This window comes from Parasteatoda tepidariorum, chromosome 7, assembly GCF_982258835.1.
Source record: "Parasteatoda tepidariorum strain Cologne lab strain chromosome 7, Ptep-v5.0, whole genome shotgun sequence".
NCBI lineage: Eukaryota > Metazoa > Arthropoda > Arachnida > Araneae > Theridiidae > Parasteatoda > Parasteatoda tepidariorum.
The window spans coordinates 39,460,539-39,469,467 of record NC_141761.1 but is presented as its reverse complement, the minus strand read 5'-3'; the positions used below and the strand labels follow the sequence as shown (position 1 = coordinate 39,469,467).

The 8,929-nt window shown below is 24.8% G+C and overlaps 1 long non-coding RNA gene across 1 annotated transcript; it reads right to left on the bottom strand.

The window, feature by feature from the left end:
- Positions 1-360: 360 nt before the first annotated feature.
- On the bottom strand, positions 361-7,624 carry LOC147807029 (uncharacterized). Its single transcript, XR_015435457.1, has 9 exons — positions 7,609-7,624; positions 7,484-7,501; positions 6,456-6,470; positions 5,610-5,627; positions 4,629-4,643; positions 3,618-3,635; positions 3,328-3,342; positions 1,772-1,809; positions 361-473 (listed from the first exon to the last, which is right to left on the bottom strand). It is a non-coding gene; the product is annotated as an uncharacterized LOC147807029 (long non-coding RNA).
- Between the last annotated feature and the right edge of the window lie 1,305 nt (positions 7,625-8,929).

The window sequence follows — 8,929 nt, the reverse complement described above, 5'->3', positions numbered from 1 at the left end:
AATTGTAAAATAAAAACATTTTTCATAAATTTCTTGGTATTGAATCCATCTTATGACGAACTACTCATGCTTAAAATCTCTTCTGGGTCCTTTATTCAGAAAAAACCCTTATTCAGAAAAACTTCAAACCATATTTTGCTTATGATTTTCGAAATGACTTAGGACTTTTATACAGAAATCTGAGCAGCTCCGACTATTCTAAAAATAGTTTTACTCACTTAAGAGTAATGAATACTTGAATAAAAAACTTTTAGACAACAGGATTTCTTTTATAAATTACTTAAAAAAATGAGTAGTGAAATCGAATGTAATATATAGTGAGAGTTCAAATTGTTAACTAAAATGGATAACAGCAACAAATTGTTTTTAAGAACACATATTTTATTTATTAATGTAGTTGAATTTTTACATAGCATCCAATTTTTTTAGAATGCTTCTTGCCGTCATCGAATATCTTGAGTACGTTCTCAAATCTGAAAAAAAAATTCTTCAGACAAAGCAACATTAGGAAACATAACTACAAATATTTAATCACAAAATTCTTGGGTCTGTAAGAATTCATAATTATGAATGAAAAAGTAAGTTATTTGTTCTCTTCAAGTTTTAATCTACAATCATTTATATCATTTCACTAAAATCAAAAAATCACTCAATCATATTCACTAAAATCAAATAAAAATTGCAATAAAGTAATCAAGGTTTTAGAAAAAATCCGTTTTCAAGCAATAAAAACATATACTTTTATGCGATATTAAATACTAAAAAAAATATATGTTAATTGTTGTTTAAAATTAAATATTTGATTTTAAAGATTCATTATCAGTTTTATGTTTGAAATTATCAGTTGAATAAATTTATTCTTCAATTTTTTTATTATTTGCAAACTTTTGTCCATAACTCTTCTTCAATGAAAATTAAATTATTTATTTTTAGAAATTTATATTCTTTTCAGTATGATTTTGAAAATTTATTTGCGATAAAACCAATTTTTAAATGGAAATATTACGGTTTTTTTTTAAGTGGGAAAACAACAATATTGTGGCACAACATATATGATTTTTTTTTTCGCTTTTGCCACACGGAATTTAAGGAATGATTCAAAATATTAAAAAAGGAAAGAGGGAAGTTGTACATTTTCCTTCATTGGATACGTATTTTATTGTTAATATTAGTGCCCCGTTAATTACTTAATAAATTAGTGCCCATTTCATAATAAGTGTAAAGTGTTTTGTTCACTGCAGCAGTTATTTTCAATTATTTTCATTTATGATTCAAAATTTCAATTTCAGTATGTAATAAGTAGTCCGTGAATTCCAATTTTGGTGCTGGAGTTTTCTCGAATAAAATTTGCTCAAACTTTTCTATTTTTATTATCAAATATATTATATTCGTCTATAATAATAAATGATGTAGATTAATAGGAAAATTATTTATTTAACATTTAAAATTACAGTATTTTTCGCTTGAAAATGTTACTCTTTTTTTATCAATAATATTCCACTCCACGCATTTCTTTCCCACATTCGTGATAAAAATCATTTCGTTATTTCTCGGTTTCGTCAGACACAAGGGAAAGGGAGATTAAAGATCTCGATTATGTTTTGAGTGATACATTTTCTTTACACGCGAAAGTTTTTACAAAATACCCCGTGTCCTAAAAAAAATACAAGAAACAAAGCCAAAATAAATAAAGTAAAACAAAAATTGGCAGGCAAACCAAAAAGTACTAAAATTTATAATATTTAAATAAAATACTTAAAATGAAAATTACCATATATCGTGCTTATAAGTCCGCAAGTATATCAACAGCTAGAATTTTAAAGAACGCATAAATGTAATTAGTCTTAGAAAAAATATTCATGCAAGTAACAATAAATTTTCATTAAAAATTTATAACTTAAAAAAAAGAAAGAATAGATTTGAAATACAATCTAAAAATAAATATTAGTTTATCTTGAAAATTTCATGAAGATTCTTCGGAGATCTCAACTTTAATGAACAATCTACGTTCCAATATTTCAAGTAATGTTTGTTGGATAGTTGCTTAAGTTTGAATATTTGCTTTAAAAGTATTTACATTTTACTTCTTAAATGATTTACATGATTTTTAAAGCATATTATCTTTCATAAGATCATTTTTTTTAATATAAATTTCATTGTCATGAAATAAAAAAGTCAGGAATTTTACTAATTTTGCTCCTATTTTATGCAACGTGAATACTTACTATTTTTAATACTCCTAATATTCAATTTATTTATAAAACTTTTGAATCATTTTTATTTTATTGTTATTGAATCTTTTTTTATAATGTAACTCAAAATGTTTGCACATAAAAACAAATTTTGCTCTTCTTAACCATTTTTCATTTTTCAATGATTTATATGATTTTGAAGTAAAATAAATATTAAAAACAATATTTCATTTGATTAAAATCTAAATTTTTAATCACTGAGTCACAGTAAATAACATAACATATTTACTTGGAGAAATTTTATTGTATAAATTATATTTCAGATAATCTGGAGCACTTTTTAAAATTCATTAATGTTTGATACTTTTTATAGAGAAGTCACAATTTTGCTATTTAACCATTGTTAACTAGCATATATATAATAATAACCTCGCTAGAATGAGCTATATTAAATTCTTATCAAACAATACAACAAAGGAGCTTTATAAATTTTTTTTTGCTTTTCTTAGAATCATACTAACCCTCCTCCAGTTTCTTCCCTCCTTCCCATGTAATAATTACATACAGAACACTTTATTTAAATGTATAAAAGTGTTACATTATAAATTGTTCTATCTTACTTTTTACTCACCTTGTTCATATGTCACTGTACTACAAGTTTATGATTTAAAAGAATATTGCTATAATAAGAATATCGTTTAGTTTAGCAAAAGATTTTATTTTTCTTCAATAACAGTTTTAAAATAAAAGTTTTTCTGATTTATGTAACTCATCAATCATAGCTTTACTCTAGTTACGTTTTTTAGGGTGAAACTGGCTTCAGTATGTTTCACGAAAACTGTATGGGCGCATGAACGTTTTCCAATACAAAACTGTTCTTAATTCAAAAATGAAACGAAACTATCGGAACAAAATAGATAATTTTTTTAAAAACCGTGAAAAGTAAATAATGTAATTAAGTTTTCGAATGCAAATTCCTAACAACATATTTATCATATTATAAACGCAAAAAAGCGTATTCCAAATTACTTCCAGCAGAAGACTGTAAGACTGTTTGCTGAGTTTCTTATATTTTCTTAGTACAGATTCAATTCATTGTTATAAATGTTTGCTTAACATCACCCTTGAAACTTACCTTGGCTTACAACAGCTAGAATAAAAAATTATCTGAATTAAATTTCTGTATTAACGAATTAATTGAAAAATATTATTTTTTATTATAAAAAATTAAATAATTATATTTATGTGATTTTCAAGTCTTATGTCCGCAATTCGTAAAATTAACAATCTTTAGAAAACAAACTCGTTTCTTATATAGTCATTTATTTTGGGGTTAAAAAAGCTGAAAAAGTAAAATTTTAAGTTTATTATTCTAGCTTTTAAATGCCGAAACATGGAAAATATTTTAAAATTAAAAATACTTACCAGCAACTCCTCCGACGGCTGCAAAATATTAAAAAAATAAGTTAATTAATTGGCTAAATAAAAAATTTTTTTCTGCAATTTTGAATTAATTAAAATCAGGTTTTGTGAAATTTTTTGAAAATTGACATTTGCTAGGTACACTAATGTATTTAATCAAAATCAAATCTAAAATCGAAAAATATGTGAAAATGTACTCCACTGATTTTATGAAACAGATTTTGCTTATTTCTTATTTATGTCTAGTTTTAATTTATGTAGCCAGTTTTACTTCAGAATACTATTATATATTGGGAAATTTATATATATATTTTTAATTTTTTGTCCAAAATTTACTAATTTTATCAAAGTCAAATGAAAGGTTTAGGTGTTAATTTTTCTGAAAATTTTTACATTTGAAGAAAAATATTAGAACTAAATTTTCTAAAAATTTTTACATTCGAAGAAAAGCATTAGAATTACATTTTAAATAAATTGAAATGTCCAAATTGTTTCGGAACTAAATAAGTTCAGAATCTGAAATTTGGAATCAAAAATTACATATGTGTTGAATAATTTGGTTTCTCATTTCATTCTTTGTACCTCGAGATTGCCATTCTATTAAGTATGAGGATTTCTATGTCATTCTATTATATAAGAGTTTGGATTAGGATGCAAGCTTAAGTGGAAGTGCAGAGCAGATGTCAAAAAATTTGAAAATGTCTTTGTTTGCTGAAAATTTAAATATTGTATTAAAAATGTAAAAAAAAAACTGACGGAAAGGTAAAGTGTCAAAATTAGGAAGTGATTTTCGATTTGGTATTTTTACAATTTTTAATTCAAAATTATGTATAAAACAATAATCGTTGAAAGAGATTCTCGCTTAAGGTGTTTTAAGGGTGTTTCTTCTCTTTCATTGAACAACGTTTTCAAAACGACTTTTCTTTTGAGTAGTAGTAATTTCCCTAGTTTCTAAGAAAACGAATAACTAAAAGAGAATTTTAATGTTTGCAATTCGATTTAGCAATTACTTACCACCTCCAACAACAGCTGTAATAAAAAATTGAAAATATTTAAAAAATATTTGAACCGCTAGATGTAACATAATTTAATTTTCATCTAATTCTAATATTTATTCTAATATTAGTCTTAAGGTCTTAATTGTGTGAAAAACTTTAAAATTCTTAAAGTATGACACACTAAAATATTACGCGATTAACAATACAATTTCATTTTAATGTTTATTATAAGTTTAATTATAATACTATTACATTAAATGCGACACAAAATTAAATATATGGTAAGTATTTTACAGGATTACTCTTCTTTTGAGTAGAGTCAATTTTAACTGATAATTATATAGATTTGTGAATTTAAGTCTTCAGATAATTTTATATTAATTTATTTATTTTAATTACTTCTGATCGAATTAAATACCCAGACCTAAATTCCAAACTCATTCCTTCTCTGCTTAAGATAAAAAAAAATTTGTATTTTGGTATTATATTTTAACGCCTTATCAAACTGTAGTAAAAGCTACGGGCACTCAAGGTGCCAGTATCTTTTATGTAAAGTCTTAAGAAACCAAAGAACTGATATACTATAATTTTTATAGTAATAGTTACTTTAAAATCAATCAATCAATCAATGCGAGTAGATAAATACTACTGTGAAAACTATGGTATAAACTATGGTAAACTTTACAGTACTTTGATATCAAAGTCTTTGCATTTAGTCTAAGAGAATTTGTATTTAAAATATTCTAAAATTGTATGGATATATAATATTAAAATTTCATATTTTTTGTCTCAAATAATAAGGCTATCCCAAGGAAAACATTAACAAAAAGGTTGTTGAAAAAGGGTTGGTAGAACTAGATTTTTAACAAGATCTTTATTTATTTTCTTAATGAAGTTGTACTTTCCTCATTGTTTTCATTATTTAGATTTTAAAATTTTACTTATTTAATTTTATTTAGATTTTAAAATACGAAATTTTAGGTTTTTTCACACTTACCGCCGACTGTATCTGCAACTGAAAGTGAGAAAAGAAATTATATTTTAATTTACACCAACATAAAATGGAGAAAAGAAATTTTATTTTTTGTAATTTCCTGCCAAAACATCATTGTTAATCTTCGAATAAACTTTCTTTTTTTTTATTTCAAAGATCACCCAGATTTGGTGACCACTTTGGTGACTTTGTCAGCGGGACCACATTCTGGGCCCATGCTGCTCTCACATAAAGAAGGACAAATATTTATGCAAAGAGGAGAAAAGAACATCAATGCCTTTTCAGGGATTCGAGTGCTAGATCTTGAGATGAGCTTCCTGACCACCATACATCGACCGGCATCGTCGAAAAACTTGCATGCACATGCATGTATTTGTATACTTTTTCTTGATTGATGTACAAAAAATTCTCTTCTAGTGCAAAATGTTTCTTGAAAAAGTTTTTTATAAAAAAGTTTTTCATTAAAAAGATCGATTATCTTGATTATAGTATTGTGCTTTTATTAAAAAGTAAATATACTTAAATGTAAAAAATTGAATTTTCATGAATCAAAATTGTTTAAAGCACTCAAATTTAAATTGATAAAGTATTTAGGACTGTATTTTTTAATTATTTAGGAAATCGTTTGCAGTTCAATCTATTTATTTATTTATTCGAGTTCAAACTTAACAGGAAAAATGTTTAAAAATATGCATTATTCTGGAAATATATCTTCCAAATAGAAGTGAGTTAGGAATTAAATATAAATTGAAAGTAAAATATTTTTAGTACAAAAATTCTGTTTTAAATTTACACCAAGTACAGGAATTAAAAAAAAGGTTAAAATAGCGAACTTATAACTCTACTTACCACTTTTTACTGCAGCTGTAAAAATCATATTTTATGAAATTTTATAACATTTAGATCACAACATTTAGTTGCTATGAAAGAAGATCTGTCGTCATAAAACTTAGAGCTAACTAAAAATTTCCTTTGCACTGAAAATATGATCAAAACTACCAAAGTATGGTAATCTACACAGTGTTTCGGGCTCTAGGGGAATACCGAGCAGTTCAGTAATTTTTTTTAAAAAAAAGTGGTACGTTAATGAATTTGTTAAAACTAATAACAAATATGATATGTGAAAACTTTTTGAAAATGTGGTAAAATTCGGCTATGTTATTATGATATCTTAGAGCATGGCAAAAAAACTATTTATTCTTTTAAATTTGCTTTTGAGTTATTTTTTAAATTAATATATGTGTTTTAAATGACTATAATTATGTAAATATTTTTTAAATGTTTGAAAGACGTTAATTTTGTTGTTTTTAATTTCGGGTATAGTGTTACTATACAAATGGAAAAATTGCCAAACAGTTAAATACCGTATAATTTGCGCTTTATGTTTAATTTTACGATGGTTTTAGTATTTTATTTAGAGGAAAGTTTCATACTAAGTTTTTTTTTTTTCAAGAGAATTTTAAATGGAGGTTCAAGCTTCTGAAAATAACACCCCAGGATGGAGTTTAATAATTACTATATTCTCCTTTATAATTTGATGAATTTATAATATATACCTGACGGCAATTTGTAGATCATGCAAATAATTAAGATTCTGCTAATTGTTGAAATTGCATTAGTTACTATTTTGCGCCGGCAATCATTCTGATAATCTGGTAATTTTTCTGATATTAAAACAAATAGTTAAGCATTCGATTTCAGTACTACAATATGAAGTAGACACTTTTTAGATTTTTCTTCCAACTAAAATGGATTTTTGATACTTAAAAAGTGTCTATTTTCAATTATATTCTCTAATTGTATGTTAAACGAAATCAAAATCTAGAAAATGTGAGAGTTAAATAAGAAAAATGCGGAAAGTAATTGAAAATACTTACTGCCAGCAACATCGACAACTGTAAAAAATGTAAAAGAGAATTATTAATTTAAAATTACGATACACTTCACTAATGCCCAAATAAGCAGTTAAATTAAAAAATCTCTAACACATAAAATCACCTACCTCCTCCAATGAGATCTAAAAAAGAAAAAGTGTTAAGACGGTATTTTATTTGAGAAATATATTATATATATATAATACTCATAAATTAGTAAAACAATTTCAGGAACTATAATAACAATATTCTTTTACACTAAACATCAGAGATATACTCACCACCTGATATTAAAATATAGCAAAAATGTGATTATAAGTTCAAAATAACAAGTAAACAGTATTAATTTTGTATAAGTATAATATATTACTTAAAAATTCCTACATTCATTTATGTATGTATATATATATATATATATATATATATATATATATAAATATATATATATATATATATATATATATATATATATATATATATATATATATATATATATATATATATATATATATATATATATATATATATATATATATATAAATATATATATATATATATATATATATATATATATATATATATATATATATATATATATATATATATATATATATATATATATATATATATATATATATATATATATATATATATATATATATATATATATATATATATATATATATATATATATATATATATATATATATATATATATATATATATGTTGCGGTGAAACACCGAAATTTGGAGAATGTCAACATTCACGTTGTCGCTTGGTGTATGTCCGAAATATTTGCTGAATACCCTTATTTCAGACTCTCACCGGTAAATGTCAACAATCACATAGTCGCTTTGGTGAATGTCCGAAATATTTGTTATATCCAATTTCATATTAATTTATTCGCTAATATTATTATATTTATTTGATATATTTATATTTATTCTATATTTTAATACTTACTGACGATAGATTAGAAGAAACATCAGTGTTTGGAGTATCGGGCAAATATATACCGGCAATGGCACTTGACCTTAAAAAAAACATCAGTGTAGGGTATACCGGGCAGTGGTCCTTAACCTTAAAAAAACATCAGCGTAAGGTATACCGGGCAAATGTATACCGGGCATTGGCACTTAATCTTGAAAAAACATCAGTGTAGGGTATACCGGGCAAATGTATACCGGGCAGTGGCACTTAACCTTATAAAAACATTAGTGTACGGTTAAAATATCGAATAAATGTAATTATATCCACGAATAAATTCATATCAAATCGAATGTAATAAATATTTCGGACATTCACCAAAGCATATCTGTGATTGTCGACATACACCGGTGAGGGTCCGAATGTACAAGAATGAAATGAAATATTCGATCCTTCACCGACGTATTTGGTGTTTGTCGACATTCACAGGTGAAAGTCAACAACCACTGATTTCGGTCTTT